General features: G+C 33.4%; 1 protein-coding gene and 2 pseudogenes across 1 annotated transcript in view; 1 reads left to right on the top strand and 2 right to left on the bottom strand.

Annotated features, from left to right (window-relative positions):
* Positions 1-22826, top strand: part of Sema1a (semaphorin 1a) — a 239342-nt gene that overhangs the window by 130579 nt on the left and 85937 nt on the right. The window lies entirely within an intron of this gene.
* Positions 6667-7581, bottom strand: LOC149901873 (uncharacterized; annotated as a pseudogene).
* On the bottom strand, positions 8412-9419 carry LOC149901874 (uncharacterized; annotated as a pseudogene).

A 22826-nucleotide genomic window follows, 5' to 3' on the forward strand; every position in this document is an offset into this window, starting at 1 on the left:
TCATTATCAAAACAACCATCCGTGTGTTGGGAGTAAGCGCACGTGTTATTTGTATTGTTTTTATGACCTGAAATTTAATTATTATTTGATAATTGAATGATTACTAATACTTTTATCCAATTGATTATTATTAGAATAAATAATTAACTTCATCAATTGATTTACTTTTAAATTATAATTTTACAGGTAAATTATGAGAGCTTTCATAATTATATTTGCATATATTTATCTACAACGCACCATTTTACAATTCAAGTCTAAAATGAAACTAGAGTCGCATTTATTTTTGAACATACTGTAAGTGAAATTGCATAAGTGTGAGTACTGTGAACATGCCAGCTTTCCTTAATTGACCGATAAACGTTTGTGCATTTTTCTATTTGTATAAAAAATGATTGCAATTTAGTGAAACGTCAACGGGCCATTAACCCCGCTTGCGAATGAGCGATCGGAGCCGACGTGGCTCAAACAGAGCGATTCAGTCGCGAAATTAAACTGTCAGACGCCTGTTGTTTGCTCACTTGTTTAATATTATTAACTTGCCTGATTTGCTGTCTTGTTTTGAATATGACAATACGCGATTTTTTTATTTATTGATTTTTTATTAATTACTGGTGGTTAAATTGTTATGTGTATTAAGATAATTAAGTTACCTTCTTGTAAAATTAAAAAAAAAACACACGTTTTATATGCATACTATTCTCATAGATCTTAATATTCCTAATTAACTAATACGATAATTACATACTAGGAAATTGAATCTAATTATTTATTTATAACAGAAGCACACATAACTTTTAAATAACTGGTCCAACCGAGAGAAGCTTAATAGAAAAGAGGACCAAACAAATGAATTGCAAATTTTAGTGTGTTTTATTGTTTGTTAACCCATATTTGGGGCAAGTGGACAAGTATAATATGAGAACAGGGGTTTAAAACGATACCATCTCGGGGTGTCCATGAATATTCATCCGTGCGCCTCGCTCTTGTATTTTTAAGGTGACATGTTCTGTCAAAGAAAATGTCGCTGTAATTTTTTGCAGGGCATAATTAACAGGATTGCGATATATTTTCCCTCATTCTTGTTCTATTTTCTGTAGCACGTAGTTCCTATCTTTGTAAATATAACTACAATTTTAAATGTAATTTAAGTTTATTATGGTTTTCGTTTTCTATTTCAAAGGTCTCAAGTTACTAAGCTCGAGTTACATAAATCAAACATCAAAACAGTTGAATAATGAGGGATCTTTCATAGAATTCGGAAACATTACTCGCGTCCATTAACTGTTATTTTACTTTGAAATGTTCGACTTAGGAACTGTTGGTTACAAACAAAAAAAAATGTTTTAAATTAAATAACAGTAAATAAGTTTACTATTACACATAATAAGGTATTTGTGAAAGGTAAGTATGGATGCTATAATACGCTACATTATATTATTACAATATGTACTACTAAATTTAAAGTATCTACGAAATATACATAAATAATAGTAAATTAGGCTGCACTAAAAAATATCACTTAATCTTAGCAGTTTAGCAAGATGAAATTACGCCTTAGCCCAGTTTCAAATGAAAGGCATTCTTCCCACGTGTCTGCAATATAAAAATGGCGTCGTCATGGCGGACACAAAACAGAACTATGCAGTTTCTTATTACTCATACTCCCATTTAGTAAATTGTGCTCTTGTTGTTGTTAATTTGACGTGTAAGTTGTTTCGTAATTAAATTTTCCGGACATATCTACGTTAGTGGTTAAAAGAAAGACATTTTTTTTGTTGGCAGGATATTATCCAGTTGTGCAGTATAATACTTTTTCATACAAGTAGTGACATAATATTATGAGGAAGATATGACATTAAAAACCTCCCTGAAATTTAGTAATTAGCAATGAAGAACAACACATTTAAAACTTCAGGCAGGCCAAGTGAAAAATAAAGGGCACACTTTTAGTACCGTGGGCTATAGCTAGTTTTAACACCAAAACATCTTTCCATTTTATTATATTTTTCGTTATATTCGGGAATAGTTTGGTACGAATTGGTTCACATCTCTATTTGGATAGTTACAACATATTATATGGGCGTTAGTGCACTTCGCAAAATAAGTGCAAAGCTCGAATCCTATAAATCAATTACATTTCGATTGCCGATTCTCCTTTAGCCTAAGCCAGCGAGTATCATCAAATATCGAATATTACTACCCATCCTTTACTGCCACCCTTATTAGATTGGCAAGAATACGCAACATAAAACTAGCATCAGAGACAATTAAAAAAATCTTTGCAATGTCTATGGCTTGTTCATACTCTGTGCAGTTTAATCATAGGTAGCGTTATAGAAGGTTTGTCTGTGGTCAGTAAATAACCGATAGGTTATCATTGTACGCCAGCGTCGCTGGGAACGCTTAAAATACGGCAGCTCTGGGCGCGTAAAAATGACCCGTTTTATGTACCGTGAAGATAGTGTGTTGTTTATATCCTCTTGGATGAGAATTTACGTTGTATTTCATCATTTATAAATCGCCAACCAAACAACTGGAACTTTAGGATTGATGTTCATTACAAAATTATATATACGATCGGAGTGGTCGATAATACAAAAAACGAGAGCAGACTTTTTTTACATAAATCTACTAAGAATACACCACATTTCTACATCTTATTAAAATAATGTATAAAAACACAGTTACGTATATTCATAAGCGTAGCTTATAAAGCTTTCATTGTTTACACACCAATAAATATAGAGCTAAATACAAAAGTCTCAAATCTAGATTCAATCAATCAATGAAAATCAGTTTTCCCCAATAAATGATTCGATAGTAATAATTAATTCTATACGTAAAAAGTCATTGCCCACTTTTGTTTAAACAGTTTTCCTCATCCTTTAAGAAACTATACAGTTGGAGCTTCGTAATTGAATCTGCATCCACAAGCACGCCACGGCTCCTTTAATTTGGGTAAGTGTTGCGGTACAGTCAGCATATAAATCTTATAAATCTCTTTAAACTTGGGAATATTTTGTGTGGTCTGCAGTTTCAATTTAGTGCTCTAAACTACTGCAAACTAAAGAGCTTTATTATCCGCTCGTATTTCATTATGTTAATACAAATTGTAATATAGAGATGGAGTTTAATATAACTTTAATTTGTACAATTAAAGATATTGACTTTTAAATATATGTATAATGTTATTTTATCCATATTGACTAATTTTAAAACTAGTAAGTAAATACGTACTCAAAAAATGTAGAGACAAACAGTCAATTTATTTAAAATTCATCATCAATGATTTATGAATCGAGTATAAACTCAAATCATATGGATACGTACTTTATCAGCTACATATAGTGCTACATTACTAAAGTCTCTTGGCGGCATTTTATAATCAATATAATAAATAATATTAAACAAAATTGTTTTTGTTATCCGTACAATATTTCGGACGCGAGGCACGTCCAGCGTGGACCTGCTTCAGATAGATTATACTGCCTTTGTCGTAAATTTTACAACTTTAAAAATTAGCCGTGCAAAACCCGATATGGGCCTGAATTCGCTTTTCTGTTGTGATAAATTAGAAATAGCTTCTGCTATAATATTGCGATAATTAATCACACAAATTTGATTTCCAGAGCAGTGACATATAACGATTAATTTGAAATTAGCAATTGCGTAATTGCACATTTTGGTTGCATGTGATATTATTCGTGTTATTTCATTTATGAATATGTACTTAAAATGGCTTCCTTCGCTTCCATAGACTTCGATTTACGAGTGTAGAGCAGGATACGTTCTAGCGTAGTGTATAAATAAATTAACATCGTAATGTTTGTGTTAATAACTTTAAAGTCATGTGTTTTTGAGATTCTAAAGAAGTACAATATTATATAACGTGTAATGGAACTTTTGAAGAAGTAAGAGTCGTTTTTCACTATAATATTACCTGCAAAAAACTCCTTTCTTTTTGTAATCATATTGAATTTAAATAATGTTCAATATCGCATCAATCTTTTACTACTGAATATCTAATATTTATACTATTTGTTGATATATTCCAATTGTTATATGTTGTGTAATATGTTCTTAATTTTCGGTATTCACCATTTCTCTTATACTTCGACTATCGTCCATTAAAGTTTCACTGAAGAATCTCAATGATCATTGATAATAATATATTACCGCCCTTATCATAAATATTTAATAAAAGGACATCACAAACTAATTTAAACTTTAGTCATAACTTAAAAGGTTCTATAATAATATCAAATGTATTTTTTACAAAACAATGAGCTTTTCATAGCATAGTCTTGGTTACTCTTTCGGTTGAATGAGGTCAATTTTGAAGTTTAATATCAAAGGAGCTGTAAATTAAAGATTTAATATTACAGGAAGGCAACACCGAGAAACGCGGTACATCTCTGTAGTGGTTTAAGTTTAAACTGAATCTTTTGAATATTACTTGCTTTTTTACCATCATTAATATAGAGAATGATTTCTATTATGTTTCGAACTTACTTAAAAAATTATACCTAATTCAATTGAAGATATTTTATCTGTAAAATTATCAATATCAAGCAAACACAAAAAATACCAAAATAGTATAAGTACTTCTTCTATTCTGTACTGCATTAGTGTACTTGAATAGAACTTCATATACGCTATAGTTTTGTAACCATATAATATATACATATAGGACGGAATCACTGGTCTACAACATCTGTATATTCATTCAACATATTCCATCTAACAAAGATGTTCACAGCATCTATCTCATTCACTATAAACTATTATAGTCTTTAACGAATTGGATAACGTTTCCAATACATAAATCGTCTTCTAACCGCTTGTTACTTAATCCCCGCTCTGAAATACATAGCTGCTTATTTATAGAACACTGCACTAACTTATTACTGGCAATGCTGAGGGAATATGCTATATGCGGTTTGGATAATAACCATTACTAATATTTTGTCTGGCTTTCTTTATGAAAAGGATAAGACCGATCATAAGAGACTGAAAGTGAATTTAATGTTTAATTTTATAGCATTCAAATGCTTTATAAACGTTTTTTTTTTAGAGAAAATTTTTATCACTAGACGGGATTCGAACCCGCGTCTTTTTGCCGAACCAAGGCAACGGACAGAAGGAACATTTGGAAGTTATGATTCCTACTACTGTGAAGCGAATGTATGTAATATTTGAATAGGCTTTTATGCAAAATTCTCTGACCTAATTTGGGTTTAAATGGTTTAGATATCATAAAGTTTATCATGTGAGTCCATGCAGGGTGAAATTACCAACAAATTTTGTGATATAGGTACATTGTTCTGTGTACATTAACAATATTGCAAAACATGATATTATTATTAATTAAATTTGTGTGGCTAGATGTTTTAGCAAAGTGCATATATAGCATAGTATCTAGAATACATTGCGATTGCAAATAATATTAGTGTTGTATATCTTATAGCAAATTATCATTATATATAGTGCTACTACCAGTGGGTAAATATCATGTGTTTACTTTGAGACTTTCAGATAATATGACTATAAGATTACGCTATTCTTTGAAAAAAACTTCATACAGAATTCCTTTGAACAAACAGAACCCAATTTATGATATTAAAGGTAGCTTTACCCCCTGCCTTTCATCATAGTTGTGTGGTTTCTTAAAACATTCATTATAAGTAAATGCTACGAAGGTAAAAGGCATTGAGTTTTAGATATTTGTTTACATATTTAAAGAAATCCCTTACTTATTCAGCGTAATAAAAGAGGATTCTGGGGTCGAGATTTTCGGTACCAATTCTCTTGGCATCAATATTTTTATTCAATTCGGAGAGCAATATTCCCGAATTCAATGCAAAATGGTGTTTTTATTACGCTATAATATTAGTGAGGTTTTTATTATCGTATCTGATAAACAATTGTTTATAAATTTATGAGTGGGTTGTTAACTTTTTATTTCGTTTCAGGTAAGATTTCCAGAAAACGATTGGAGGGCCTGGTATGAATAAGTATCATAAGAAAGACCTAATAAATCAAATTATTCATGAAACTAAATATTAGTATTAAAATAAATTGAATGAAAATTAGCTTATTACTACTCTCAGGTTTACAAGTGCCCGTGAATAAGGCATTATAAAACAATAAATAAATAAATTAATGGTGAACTTACAGCCAATTAATTGTTATTGCTTATGTTCTCCAATTCCTAAATAACTGATCACTCCCCTTGATTTCCGCAATACTGTCAGCGGAAATAAACTATAAGTCCTCGGCAATAAATCTTTGTATTCATACGAACCGTTCGTTTGAAAGGCAGAATTCGTGAATAATGGGCGGAATTTCGCGTCGTGGACTAAAGCGTAAACTATTATAGGAACAGCAATAACCGACGGCGTAGTAATTTTATTACTAAGACTGTTATATCACGCGCCATGAGTGAATAACTGAGAACTCTATTCAATTATTGCAATGGTCTTTTAGAATCACTCAATGTGCTTATTAGCGTTATTTATGTTATTGAACTAACACTGTGATCATATTTTGTGTGGGAAATGAAATAAAATCGGTATAAGGGAAAGGTAAATATATTTAACTATCGATACAAACTCGTTAACAAACAAATGGAGTAAGAAAGTAAACATACAATATAAAACTACTTTATTGATCTGCAGGCGGTTCGGCCGGGGCTTCTTCGGCCGGAGGCTCTGCTGGGGCTTCCTCAGGCTCTTCCTTAATTGCTTCTATATCACCCTCCGTGGGAGCTCCCTCACTTGCTGCCTCCGTTGGTGTTTCAGGTGGAGGAGGAGTCTCAGTCGGCTGTTCTTTTCCCATTTCCTCCGGTTCAGATACAGGTGTCATTGGCGTGGGGCTAGGAGGTTCTTCTTTCGGAGTCTCAGCCACAGATACCGGCGGCTGTATTTCTTCCACCGGTGGTGGTGGTGGTGGGATAGGCGCAGCTTTCACGTGAGGCGCCTCCTCCTTCTTCTCAACCTTCCCCTTCTTTTGCTTACGCTCCAAAGGCAGATATAATTTATAATCCTGTGGCAATTCTTCCTCCGAGAACAATCTCTCGCTAAAATAAATCCTCCTCAAACGAGCGTTTGCATGAATTTGCACGCGTAGGGTTTCAATAAACTGTGTCCCATATGCGCGCCTTGTGAAATCAGCCAAATTGAACTGAATCTGATTCCATCCTCCCGACAAACCGATCGGCATGCTCGTACAGAAAGGTTTGATTTTCGTCGTTGATTGAAAGTTTGAAATTCTAAAGCGTCTCCTCAAATTCTTGTCATCGAGAATGGTGATTTCGAATGAAAAGTATCGCTTCAAATTTTTCACGATCATGACGAGAAAGGGTAATTTAATACCCAACACTTGATTTCGCTTCGGACAGGTAATGAATGTGGTTGCAACATTTGTACTCACAATTTCTAGAACTATGGAGTTAACTTCCGCGTCGGTTAATCGCTTTATGTGGCCATTTTGAACTTCCATATCCCATATTGCTAACGGGTTTGAACCGCAACTGTAAAATATTGATAGTAAGCCACTTTGATATGTATTTTTAAACATTGTGCAACATTTATTTTGACAATCGTGTAGTGGTTGACACTTTTACGACACGAAATATTGGTTGACACTATGCTTACTATGCATGGAGGATTTATATAATATAATGTAGTTTTTTGATGCAGGTGTATATTATATACCTGCGTTACGTAGTTTTTAAGTAGGTAGCATCGACCATATAATTATTATTTGAGAATATGTACATAATATTTATGTACAATATTTTTTTGCGAGGGAATAACGATTTATTCCTATATTTATATGAGTCAAAAAGTTCCGTTTTATAAAATTTGATATTTATTCAGCCAAATTGCTATAATGCAAATAGGCAATATCGTGTCGTGTATATACGCGGGCGAAGCTATACGTGAATAGCCATTGTTCTAAAGTTGTTATAGGAAAACCTAGTGAAAGTTTGGAAACAAATATCCCAATATTTATTATACTCGCCTGATCTCCACTGCTTGAATATTTTTCTATGAGATTTTTATATGTTTAAATATAATATCTCCTTTAAAATATGACCCATTTAAATTTTTAACAAAAATCAGTTTAATTGAATATAACTATATTCAAATAAAGTAGGTAAACAAAAAAAGAGAAATTTCATTTAAATTTTAATCAAAGTCAGGCTATAATTAAATTAAGTTAACAGGATCAATTACAATTAACATATCACACTTTATAACTACGAGATAAGTAATTAATTCAAAGAGTAGAATCTTATTACAACATATTGAGTTCTAGTCTATACAAAAATAATTATGTTGTATATCTCGTTGGTTACGGACGTACATTGTTCATAAACTAAAGTTTGTTTGTTGTTTAATTTATTATTCTGGAGCATTTTCAGTAACTGGTGGTTCTGCTTCTGGTTGAACCGTGTTATTTTCTTTATGCTCTTGTTCTGGTATAGGAGTTTCTGCTGGTTCCTGCTCTTCAATCGCCTCCGGTGTAACTGCAGGTTCTGTGTCTTTTTGTGGGATTGGCTCTGCAGCTTCTATTGGTTCTGTTATATTTTCTACCGCTTTATCTGAACCAACATCATCCTTTTCTTCTGTACCTTCAGGTCCTTTGATCACCTCTATAGTTTTAGATCCCCTTCGAGACTGCTGCGACGGTACTTTTTTAATCGATCGAACGGACGTTTTAGAGCCCCTTATATCTTCAGTTCTAGTTTCTAGCTTAGTTGAAGATGCTGCAGATTTAATTGCCTGTTCTGACGTAGATTTTTTAGTATCTGCTTGTGTTTGAGGTTGTTTACCCTTTGCCCCTTTTGAAACTAGGGGAAAAAATAGTTTATATTCGGCTGGTAATTCATCTTCAGGAATCAATCTTTCAGCAAAATATATCCGTCTTAAACGTATATTTGCGTTAATCTTTAATCTCTGCACTTCAACGTACTGCTTTTTGTACGCGCGCCGAGTGAATTCCGCCAGATTGAATTGTATTTGATTCCATCCATCAGAAAGACCGATTGGCATTACGGTGCACAAAGGCAATATTTGGGTGCTGCTTTGAAAATTCGATACGCGAAATCGCCGCCTAGTGCCCGTTTCATCGAGGATCGTTACTTCAAACGAAAAATATTTTTTCAAATTCTTCACTATCATCACCAAAAACGGCATTGTTATACCTAAAACCATATTGCCTTTTGGACAAGTGATGTATGTTGTACTAACATTACTTCCACCTATTTCTAAAACCATGGACTTAATGTCTTGGTCCAAAAACCTTGAGATATAGCCATCCTGCGTGAAGGTGTCCCATATTGCTAATGGTTTTGATCCTACGCTAAAAAACACAGTCAACATACCGCGCTGATATGCGTTTCTATACATTTTAAGTTATATTTATATTTAAGCTTCAATAGTTAATTAAAATCGTATTTTAACTTTTCTTTAATATTTGACACTTCTCTGACAAACGCGCGAATATAGTTTATTTATATGACATTAAATAATAGCTTAATCAGTCAAAAAAGGTTATAAATGTGATAATAAACCATTCTCAAAAAATATTTTCTGTTGAAACATTATGAATTGAATACCTAGTTTATGAAATATTATCTTCATTTCTAAAGTCAGAGTTTATGGCCGAACGCTCTTGAAAGCGACGCCGGCGGAAATTACTGCTTAGATGCTACCTTCACCATACCTATCTTTTATCATTTTCTCAATTGCGATCAATAAATTTCTTAAGTCGATACGTGCTTTTATAATGTGAAAAATACGATAAGTATATAGTTCAATTTGATTGCTCATAATAATTAATGAAGTTACTGTGCCTAAGGCTCTTTCTATATTTACGTCACGCTCTGCAAATCCTATGTTACACAATGAACGCCAAAAATAAATGAGAATGTCAGAAGTAACAGAAAAACTCCCACTGAATAATGTAGAAATAAAACTTTTAAAAGAAAAGCTGGCTTTCGCTGTGATTTATCTTGCCATTTGTCATCCTCGACACTAGAAAAATATGTCACGCAAGGCCACAACCAACGTTCACACACAGCCTGTTACGAAAATAGCATTTTTGTCGTTTCTAAATCACGACTTTCCTCTGTCGCGCCCCAGAGACGAGCGCGCCAAAAAACTATGGCGGGCAAAGAAAGAAATGGAATAGCGCCTTTTGACTGAAATGATAGGGCACTCTGCTTGTTTGACGCGTCCTCAGCTAATAACGTGATGCGTTACAGTCTGTGGATATACTTTTTTGCCGCGCAAAAAAGCCCATTTGTGCTTTGTTTTGTTTGGGGGAGATTCCCTCTGTTATGGTACTTACAGTTAAGATATCAAGGCCATTCTTCAAAACTAATGTCATAGAAACATGTGCACGATAACAAAAAAAGTTAGCAACATAAAAATTTATTGCGAGTTTTGATAGTTCGGTCAGAAATTGTGAAAGCTTTTTTATTTTAATATTCGAAACAAAAAACACAGTTGACAGATATAGTGCAAAAAGCGCCAATACGAATATGTATATTTTTAGCCAGCTACTTTCATTATTAAACTTTAACTTTTCGAAAAATAATATTATTCTGTTGATATTACAAACAAGAAACAATGTAATTACAAAATAACAATTAATTACACAAAAGTACATTGTACGTTTAAATATACTAATTAATATTAAAACTACTATGAGGTCACTGAAAATATGCAAAAGACTACCAATAAGTAAACTATTGTTCATCCCAATCGTTAAAGCTAGAGAATTACCCAACAAAGTGCGTTCATTTGATGAGAAAAATTAGAAAGAGGAAAATCGTTTCAGCGGCTCGTATTTACAAAGCTCATTGCTGCGCCCAACGGAGCGTGGTCTGCATAATGTATCGATTCGGCTTTGTGTGCGTTATTTACAACCAGACTGTGTATTCATCCGGAAATTGGATTCGCAAAAGACACTGTATAAATAATCCATATCTTAATACGTCTCAGCGGGTCGCGATGGATGGCGATGCGCTTTCAATACATGAATAGACTTAGCTCTTGCTGTTTCGAAGATATCCCGAATTTTCTGTGTAACATTTTCTATACCAATCGATATATAATAGAAATTTAACTAAAGATAAAAAACAAAGACTTCAATTTTATCTCTCACAGAAGTTTCATGTAGGCGACATATTAAAATCTCAAAGTTTTCATCATTTAGGAGTAACGAATGAGCAACAAACGAACCGAGGACATTGTATCGAAATTAATATCCCGGCCAGCGGACAATTTGTCCAGCTTGCTCCCGGAATGTGGATAATTAAACGGCCCGTGCCTCATACTGAACTAAAAATATTTGTCGAAAGAATCTCCTCACATGCCAACTACGTAACAGTGCAATTACGAAAACTACGGTCAAATTTTTGACTCGAAATTCATAGAAAGAATGATATAAAAACAATATTACGCAGTTAATATTTTAAGTTAAAGACTTGTTAAAAATTAATAGCAATGACAAGGGCATGCGACTCATAACATATCATACACTCATGCCGTGATCAAATCTAAAAACATTATAACATTTCCACCAATATAATATTGTAAAACTATTGATCAAAACAGAGCTTTTCTAACACGATCGTCTTATGTTCTCAGCATTAAACAACGATACAGCGGTTCTATGAACAGAATACGCGTTATCAATTGCAATCAAACGTATCGCCTTTCAACAGAGCTCCACCACAGCCCTTATAACATGTTCAAAGATTTCCGCACTCAATTCGCATAACACAGAAATAGAGACATTTATCTCTTGTTCCCTTTTAATCCGACGCTTCGTTGCTACTTCCATAAATCTAAGCATCGATTAGACGGACAGTGTTTGTCGACGGCGAATAAATTGCTATAACGTCGTGTCCCTGCTGAATCTATGTTAGGGTATTATGATGGAAAATGCGAAATAAGTCGGCCAATTTGCTCCGGGATCGATACAGCTTACAGCACCATCAGCTTGATAAAATAATTTATGAGCTCTAATATTCCGTTTAGCTGGCCAGCGCTTGAAAATTCAAAATGGAGAACGAAACTATAACTCACTTGTGTTTAATACCGCTTTGTATATTTTAAAGTGGACTTAGCTAAATATGTTGTTTGTTTCTTTCGTGTGAAATCATGCTTAGGAAGGGAAGCATTTTAATAGTATTCATTATTTGGCTTGTAATCGTCGTTAGATGTTTTTCAAATATTTCATGTAACGAAAAGCCACGAGCAGCATACAAATGATTCGCACCACAAATGCTCTGTATTTCCACTATTTCAAAACAATTTTTCCAAATACATTTTGTGTTCCAAATCCGCATCGCATGACGTTTGTTTATTGTATTCTATGGAACTCTTTGAAATTCGCATGCATAAGGATATATTAAGTATTTCGTAGGTTAGTTTGGTTACGAGCCAGCTACAGCCGTAAATATCAGTCGTTGGAACGAACACAAAGGCTTAAAACTCATTCTGCCGCACACTGGAACAATATTTCAGCGCAGTTGCAAGATTTGCAAAGATACAAATATAATAAATACAAGTTTACCGGCTTTGTTTTGTTTTATAAGTGCCTTGTGACTGGCGCAGTCGCTTCTTGATACTAGAATATGATGTTGAACGGAATAAAGCGTTAAGTGTTGTTTTGTTTTTATTCTATTTAAAATAACATTCGAGTTCTATCTGTATTACGCCCTGTTGTTTTTCCAAATAACTTAGTGTCTATTTGTATTAATATACAGCTGATTTACAAATATATTATGGTGTGTTTAGGAAATTTATAATTTTAATTCCCACACTACCTTTTTAGTATGAATTAAACTTTATGAACACTTGTAGTGTTTATGTACACTTGTAGTTCTTCAAATTAAATCAAAGTGAGTTTATTATAGTTTTTTTTTGTTACATATTATGTACTAAATAATATATAAGAACATACATATTATGTAATACCTACTGTTCCGTTTCACAATGAACGAGTACTAAAAAGTTCCATTTAAAATTGAAACCCTTCTTCTAACCCTCAATTATTTTTATCCGCCTATGGGCTTTGCATTTAAAAGTTATTTGTTAGAACCGTATCGCTGTAAAAAGTTAATGATATGTGAATAACCGTAGGAAATCCTCTTGTAATTAGTAGAAAATTTAATGACTCGTGTAAGGCTGAGCTTTATCAAGAAGGGTCAGGATACGACTTAATTCTATCAATTTATAATGCGATCTCCCTTACTACAGAATGAGAATTCATATTATAAGAAATGTTTTATGCTTTCGTATTATTTATTTACTTTTTTTATATAATGGGAAAAATGTAACAAAAATAGGTAAACTCTTTTAGTTTTGATTTAATCAAAACTTAAAAAACGTATATTACAATAACCCTTATATGTATAATTAACCTTTAGTTCCAATATCATGCTGTACCTACAGCAGCATACCAACATTCTAAAATTTTATCATCAAAACGAGGTATAACATTCTATTGCACACGACATTCAAAACGTAATCAAATAAAAACGTAATTGCGTCCTAAGAAGGCACTCGCAATCCGCAAAACGTCGTAAACACAAAAAGGCCCCGGAATTTTCATCCGGCAAATGCAATTTTCGACAATAAAGTGCATATGGTCCATTAGAGATAGTAAGTGGAGGCAGTAAACAGCCATGAAAGGGCTATTACAGCTTTACATTCACACTTAGCTTTATTGAAAATCTTCCCGCTTCAAACATTGTTTTTGCAGTTGGAAAACAATTTTATCGTGAACTGCAGTTTAATACGTAAATACCATTTAATTTATTTTACATATTTCAATCAAAATTATGCTGTTTATCAGTAACATTATTGTCTTACAGATGGTAAATCGAAAGATATTCTGTATCTATCTATCTTCTGTAACTTCTTATCACAGGGATTATGTTCGCCATGTACGTATGGGGCAGATGCGCTCATGTATTTTTCACTGATCGATTTTCTATAGCAAGTAGCCACAGAAGGGCCTATTTTCAGTGTATCGAACCCATAGTTGTGACATTTTCAGCTCGTATGTGTATTGTTTGGTACTTCTTAAATAACATACTATAATTTGTTTGTGTATCAATTTTTAATACAGTTCTAATGTTACAGTTTTATTATAGCGAAATAGAATAACCAAGATCCAAATAACTAATCACACAGACATTCATCCATATAATATTGGTAGGATTATACTAATTCAAATATACATAGCTTCTGTAAACCATACCTTCCCCGTAGTGCTATCAAGATTCCTTATACAATATGTATACAAGGTAGCTCGCCATCGTTTCAAAGGAAATCCGTTCCGCCATTAGGAGCCGAAAGAAAAACATTTTATAAATATTAGAGGCTTTTCAAGTCTGAACTTAAAGGTATTAAATTGCTTCAAGGTTCCCTTCGATTTTCGACACGTTTATCCGGGATAATCCCTAGTATTGACCGCTTTCTTTATTTTCCATTAAATGTATAACAGACGCTATTTTTTGAGATTATTAAGAATAGGGAAGAATAGTGAACGTATTTTTTTCTATTGAAAATGATTTCAGTTTTATCAATGGCAATTTTTTGGTGTCTTGATATCATTGTAATTATTATATTGACTTTATTCAATTTACACGTAAATTATTACATTCAAATAGATTGTCTTAAAACAGACAATTATGTAAATTACTTATACCTAATTAATTTATTTTTTGAGTGACACACGTCACTTTTTACTACCACATTAGGTAATTAAACGAATTTAACCAATAAGGTAATTAAAACATGAACTATGAGTATTAACTAAATTGAGTAATAAATGAACCATGTCATATTCTTTAATAGAGTCTCACGTTATCAAACACTAAAAAAGGTTTATTAAAACAAATGTAATAAACGCTGACTTCAAATATAATGAGGTACATAAGAGTAACGAGTAAAGATATGTATCTATAATATAATAAATGTAAATATATTTTATTATATTTCAATTGACAAGATGAAATAAAAGACAGAGCTTGACAAACTCCCAGATATTTTATATTATCCAAAATTATTAAGCCACGTGCGACAGATCATAAGAAGTATTGCAAATCCAAATGACTCACAAAGAATACAGGAAAAAACACAAATCGGGAAGCGAAAGAAACGTAGCAGAATTCCGTTTCTGAAATAAAAATAATTTTCCTTAAACATAAATGATTCTCGAAAAATGAGGCTCGATAAGATACGGTGGAACGGACGGTCGCGATGTCTGGCACAAAATTTGTTTAACAAAATTGTGTTATACTTTATCAACACTAATGGTTCGCAAATAGCTCCGCCAATCGTCCTACACCCTTATATCATTTGCACGTTGCCAGTTACATTATTCAGCATTTCACATTTTAATATTCAGGTGACATATTTGAGTCTCCTTTCAATTTTTTCCCGCGCCTTTCGTACCGCTGTGAACGGAATTTTGAACGCTACTTATTGATGTTCGACTCTTAATCCTAACATATCACGTCCTTTGTAGGGTGTTCCATTTATATTTTATCGGTAGCGCCCCTTTCCTTGTTCTCCTTTCGACCAATTTATTGCTTTTGATATCCACCACTGAGGAAACTAAATCGGTGAAACTTTACTAAATTGCACTGTTTTATACAAAAAATACAAAAACTTCAAACTCAATGAAATAAATGACCGCTGCTATGATTCCAATAGAAAGAAAATATTTATACACAGAAAATTATGACATCTAATTAGATATAGAGTAGTAAATACTGTTAAATAAATTAATTTAACAGTATGTACTACTAATTATTCAAATTTTTTTTCGATACTTTTTATACTTCAAAGTTTCATAAACCATAAATATGAGTATTTTATATAACAAAGTATAATTAAAACGCAATATTAAAAGCATAATTATGTACCGTTATTATGCAATCAACTAGTTTGAACAATAAAAAAGCATCAATGATGTCTCATACAATCTCGATTCATTACAGCCTTCTACACCAGGAGCAAATTGTTTTTTGTCGCCAACAATATTTCATTACGGCCACAATATTGAAGCCCATAGTACTTATTTTCGAAGTATTTATGGCTTAATAAATTCCACTACGGTAATTATAAAAGTCATGATGGCTATTCATAATGACCGCGAGCAATTTACGTTTTTTTGAACAATAATTACTTCCGAATATTTTACAAAACTTCGAAATTATATCCCATTCAGTCACGAATCCACAAGGACAGAGGAAAGTTAATGATGTAATAAATAATGAACGTTTTCTTTGCAACAAAAGTACTGAAGTTTTCAATGTTTCAGCGATTTATAAAGACATAATTAGTACTAGTTATGCGAACTTTTGAGTTTTGAATACGTTACAGAAATCTTTGGCATTGTTATTTTAATTTTAAACCATCTAGTAAATTTATAATATTTTGGATACAAAGAACAAATCATAAAGTTTAATAATATATTTCAATGTTATTAATTTTGTAAGACTCTAGCTTATGCTTCATAGCTGGCTTGAAGTAGTAGGTATAGTATTATATTATCTGTGGCTTGAAGGAATAAAAACAAATACGACTAGCATCGAAGCAAAACATTCCCTGACGTTTTCATATCTCGTTTTAAATAAAACAATCAGAAAACATTCTGATATTCAATGGCCTTGTTTACTTTACGATCGGCAATGTCAGCACTTGTGTATTCATAGAATTATTAGTCTACCCTCTTACAATTTTCTATGACACAGTTTCGCGAGGCGGGTCAAGACTTCTCTAGTTATTTTTTTACTATTTTTACGTCTGTTGAATCTGAGAACAGAATTGCTAATGAACTATTTACTTGAGGAATACAGAGACTACAGACAGGAATTGACCTAAATTGCGATGTTTAACTTCTATTCAAATTATTTGGGCGTTTGTTTGTTGGATAAAGCATACTTTTTAGGCTTGATCAACATATGAAAGTTATTACGTACCTATACATAGTCTATTTCTGTGTTTTTAAATAAACTTATATTGAAAAGCGGATTAAAAATTGCCTTCCTTTTATAGGATTCTACCCAACAAATTTTTTCACGTCCTACTATCCTTAAAAGTATTAGGTCCGAAAAATGCATGTCATGGTGGGAATTAAGAAAAATCCCTGAACCGAGATGTGACATAAAAAGGTCCTACCATTTATTTGCATCTATAAATCAGGGCCCGACAGATAGTGTGCATGCTTGCATTTATTGCTGATTCCGGACCATCTTGGCCCCATGGACAACCCTTGTTAGACTCTACTTCATTTTTATAGATTTACGTATACTTCAGTGACTGGAAGATTCATTGTTTTGTAGAGCCAAGCTGATATTAATTTTTAGTTAAATTTATGGTAGCGATAATTTTTTTTTGAAGTTTCAATTAAACCCCGAATGTCGGACATTAAACAATAAAAATACTAAAATTGTCACTAGTATTACAACCGTAGGTACTTTTCAAAGATATTTCTAAAAACACATTTGATTCATGTTTATTTTCTATCAAGGAATGTATCAAATGAACCACTTTTCGATTTATCAAAGCTGAACAGTGCACAAGTCTAATCAGTTTCATTCTAAGAAAGTTCTTTTCAATCCTCGATTTCTGTGCGATAAAGGTTGCTATTTCGTATTTCAATTAAGCCGTGACCTAAATCAGTTTCATATAAAGTAACTGACAATTTTTCCACGTCGGTGGTGCTTGGATCGCGTAAATATGAGCCAATTATAGCAGCCATTTCACGCCACTTACACTTACGTGATGAGACTTTAGATTTTAGAGAATTTATCCCTAGATTTATGGAAACCTGATAGCAACAAGATGTGTTTTGATGCAAGAAACAGAAGACGGGTTGCTATAAATAAGTGAGGTTTCTGTTCGATAAACATAGTCTATTTTTAAAAAACAATACAAAGTATTTTTTTTAACCTTACTTACAGTATTATACAAATATACCTATTGGTTAAATATTTTTTATATCCTATCACTAAGCAGTAGATACCTAAGAGAAAATGATATTTTTGGAATTTTTAATCAGACATTATCATCTTCCATCTACGAAAGAGCGGGCTTTCAATAAACAACTACGGAAGTAATACAGACGGGGTTTTTATTCTCATTTCTGGACGAATTTTAATCCCATCAGGATTAGACGGAGCTAATTACATTATCATTACTTTCGGCACAGCGAACCGTTTTAGTGTAACAAACAAGCTTCGTTATGCCATGCTATATGGAATATTTAAGCGTCATGGCCCGCCGGCTCACAAAGCTTTCTGCCAAACAAATTCTGTATTCGCGAGAGCCTTTCATTTTGATGGATTCACATCATGAACGCGTATGAAAATAATTATTTTTATATTAAAGTGAATGCGAATGTTCAAAAGGCCGTTCGGTTATTTGCGCCGGATGTTGCTGTTATTTTTAAATGTGTTGTGTGCCGCTTTGGCGGTTGTCGCTCTAAATTTTATGTTGATAGCATGTTGCATACCAAGCTATGATAATGGAAGATCTCAACTCTAACATAATGTCATCAATGAATCAATTATAATATTATAATATTTGATCAAGTATCAAATAATTGAAATAATAACACATTTGTGGAGAATTGTGCGCGCTCGAAGTTATTTGTAGCAACAAAAATTAAAAATATTCTTTATCCATTTTAAAATGCTGTTCAGTTTAATTTTTGCCAAGTTATTTGCCAAATCTGTAGCTGACTCTCACAGAGCGCGGTTAACGGCAATTTACGTATCAAATCGAGTGTGAACGAAATCACTGTTTTGTAATCGTGCGATTTTCCCGCTGTTTTTCTTACTGACAATACAGCCAACATTTTTCTTCCCTCTCTTGAACACTGCATCTGTAAGAGACAGAATTAATACAAATGTTGGCGCCAATTCTGAGTTCAATACGGAGGAGTACTTTATGGTAAGAGGGAGACAGAAATGGAATTGAAAATCACGAGATACTCTTAAACTGCTCTTGTTTATGGTCAGATATTCTTTGCGCATTTTGGTTGGCCGAAAATATAAGTAGTTTCTTAGTAAGTCATCTTCTAACTCATGCATTTATATGTTGCATAATAACTTAATATTATGAAAACATTATTTTCGTTGTTCAACGCTGTATACTACAGAGATTTATTCATGTATGTATTACAAAGTATATTGTACTTTTATTTGCTAGACTCGAGTACTTAATTAAATATATTATAGCCTACACCATTTTTTTTTCTTTTTATATTAACTGAATACTTAAGGGATACTTACTATCCTTTACAAGCACTGATGCATGAAAACAACCCCCGCTTGTTCAATTTCTTCCTATCTTTTCTCCGTCTTAAAAATCAACTCTCGTTCGTATGGTGCATTGAACGTCGCTTCAACCCTCCAGCGTTTCCTTTAATCAAAGCTAAAAAAAAGTTAACGCAATCAATGACTAGAACGAAAACGTTTCGCAAATAGAAAAGCAAACAGCCTAGACAAAGGGGACCGTCTCGTGTGACCGAGGGTTAAGGCGCCAAGGTAAGGTCGAAGATAACGCTAGAGGGTACGAAATCTAATTTGCAAATGCATTCCCTGCCTTTCAGATCGCAGTGACGTGTAGCCCGGCTTTACATTTTTAAACAGCGACCAAGCTCTGATTTCAACGATGCTAAATTTTAGCTTTGTTCGCATGTTCTGAATTTTAAATGCTCACATTATCTTCAGCCTATGGTGCATATTCACCATTTTGGGTGTTAAAAATATACATTTCGCTTCGCCAAGATCGTTTGAGTCCTTGCGGTTATAAATGATATAAATAAGGAGTTTAAAGTGTCCATTAATGCGTATTTTTCATACAGCTCAAAATATATAAATTGTACAAATCATTATGAAAGTTTTAAAAACGCTTTGAACTCGTTTTGAATACTTCACCCCCATCCAATTGATGAATATAGAATTGAAATTGAATAGTTAAATATGTGTCTGATATATATCTAATATATTATTTTAATTATAAGTACGATGACAATAGTTTGACCCGTACAATACGTCATAATACATAACGTTCGCCTTTCGCGGTCCGCTTAATAGCGATCGGGCGAATTCCAGTGGAATTTTGGCAGTGTTCACGGTCCATTGCCGACGGAAATTACGTTGCGTACCAACTCGCTCTTTTTGTTCGAGCAATGTATTGTATCGATTGTGCTACGTGAAATGTGCCGATGTAGGGTCTGAAGGACACCGGATCGTCCCTTACATTTCATTTCTATTAACACGAAAGGATATTATAGTTTGTTTGCAGAAGTTATGTTTTATTGGATATCTTGATTTCTGACAATAAATTGGATTGTTTTTGATGGGTGGAATATTTATCATGACACGGATTAAAAGAATATTCCCTGATATACAAATATTTGATAAACTAGCAATTCTGGGTACCAACAGGGCCGAGCCGCCCCTGTGTGCGAAGTGTGCGGCGCACACAGGCGCCAAGACAATAGGGGCGCCGCGCCGCCACTGCCACCAAAATTATTTTTGTTACCTATATGATTGTTTTTTGTAGTGGAGTATCGACAAGTAAGTAGGTACAATAGGCGCAACATAGGCCTTGTAAACAACAAAACATCTATAACGCTTATTGAACAAAACTCTCAATATTTAATGTTTATTATTATACACGTTTATGGTTTCATTTTACGTTTAGGGTTTTAGTTTACATTCCTTACGAGCTCAACGTTAAAACGGCGGCAGTTCTTTGAACAAGAGATAAAGTACTAGTTATTTTAAACCGTAGAGGCGCCGAGTTTGTATGAGTATGAAATTAGTCCACTCATTTCGTCCGAAAAAAAAGGCAAATAAAAGAAAGTGAATTTGCGCATCTATTTTTTTGATATGCTGTAGGGGATACCTAGAAAAGCTTAACTTGAGTTTTTCGACCAAGATTTCCTATGAGCTTTCGTCGCCATCTTGAAAAAAGGGGTAAAAATGGTTTTTCGGCAATAACTCGGCTATCCGATGAAATTCGGAAATCACTTATAAGACACTTTTTGTTCCTTTTTTAATGCTCTACAATTAAGTCCTGACCATTTTTACTGTATAGTGCATGGTTATTGCCGAAAAACAAATTTTACACCGTTTTTTTAAGATGGCGGCGAAAGCTCATAGGAAATCTTGGTCGAAAAACTCAAGTTAAGCTTTTCTGGGTATCCCTAGAATATATCAAAAAATTAGATGCGCAAATTCACTTTTTTTTTAAATGTATATAATGAGTGGACTAAATATGAATGAGTGAGTTTCTGAACGCAACCCGATGCGATGCGTGCGACGCAAGCGGGGCCCGGGGGTGGGGTCATGGGTATTCCCCGATTTTAACGAACGAGATAGCTAAGGCAAAACAAAACAAATGAACAATCATTTGATTGTAAGTGTGTGTGTGTAAGGTGCGCATTGAATTTTTATAAAAAAAGAGGCGCTTCATAGGTTTCGCACACAGGCGCTGCCGGGGGTCGGCGCGGCCCTGGGTACCAATTAATTAATTGTATTGATAAGAAATTTTATATGAAAACGAACCGATAAAAAACCACGTAAATACATCTGTCTGTCGTGGATATACAGATATATTAGAAAATGTAGAGCAATATGCTTACAATAAAATTCGGGTCGACATATTATAGGCTATATCATCACGCAAGACCGCAGAGCAATGCGAATAAAACCGAGGGGCACAGCTAGTCAATTATATTTTTCTATCCCCAGCTAATGACAGCAACTTACCACTAAAATCTCCGCTAGTTGGATATCCGCGCCCACATCAAGAGTCAAAAACTTGTGACATGTCCTCGGGACAACTTCACCCAACTTCTACATTAGAGATGAAGTTTTACGCCAGACTTATTCTCACTACTTGTGAAATCTTACGAGTGGAACAAATTTGTAACGAATGGTGTGGATAAGTATTACTCTGACTATCCGTATATGGTCTTAATGATAGTCATATGAGAGTAATGGTGTAAACTAATGGCTTTAAAATATAGCTAAGCGGAAGCAGTTAACGCGCCGAAAGGTTGTCTAAATATCCCGGAAATTTTCTGCCAATAAATGTATTTCGAATGGTGTGAATAAGTATTACTCTTGTATATTCGCGTGTTTAATGATATTAATACAACTGTAATAGTGAAAATTAATTACTTAAACATGACCTAGTTTACGCGACGAAAAGTTGTCTAATTATCCCGGTTTTTTTCTGCCTCAGAACGTATTATCAGAATCCATTTTAGAAACAAACATCCATTCATAAAAACGTTTGTAAGTAGTACAATTTCTTTTAAGCGTCACTATTAATACTTCAAAGGCTCTTTCTATAATATTTCATTTAACTCATTTTGATTAAGAAAATCTTCATATTGTTTACTTTTCTTCGAACTAAAATAATTTCACTATTATGCAGTAACCTTGGTACTTCGTCTTGATGTCGTTCAATTTTTAATGATGTGTTATTTTTATTCTATATTTTTTCATTCAGTACGGTGATATTTTTGAACCCATATTGAACAATTTTATATTTTTATATAACTTGCTAAAGCTTGCAAGCTGCGCCTTAGCCTGCGTTCTCCAAAATATAAAAAACTATCTTTCCGCCCGCGGCTTCGCCCGCGTTTTCAAAGAAAAACCTGTTCCCGTAGGATATCTGGGATAAAACTTATCCTATGTCCTTCTCGGGTATCAAAATATCTCTATACCAAATTTCATGTAAATTGGTTCAGTAGTTAAGGTG

The sequence above is a fragment of the Colias eurytheme genome, chromosome 16 (assembly GCF_061535395.1).
Source record: "Colias eurytheme isolate Ceu_HAF_F1 chromosome 16, ilColEury1 Martin Lab GWU primary, whole genome shotgun sequence".
In the NCBI taxonomy this organism is placed as follows: Eukaryota; Metazoa; Arthropoda; class Insecta; order Lepidoptera; family Pieridae; genus Colias; species Colias eurytheme.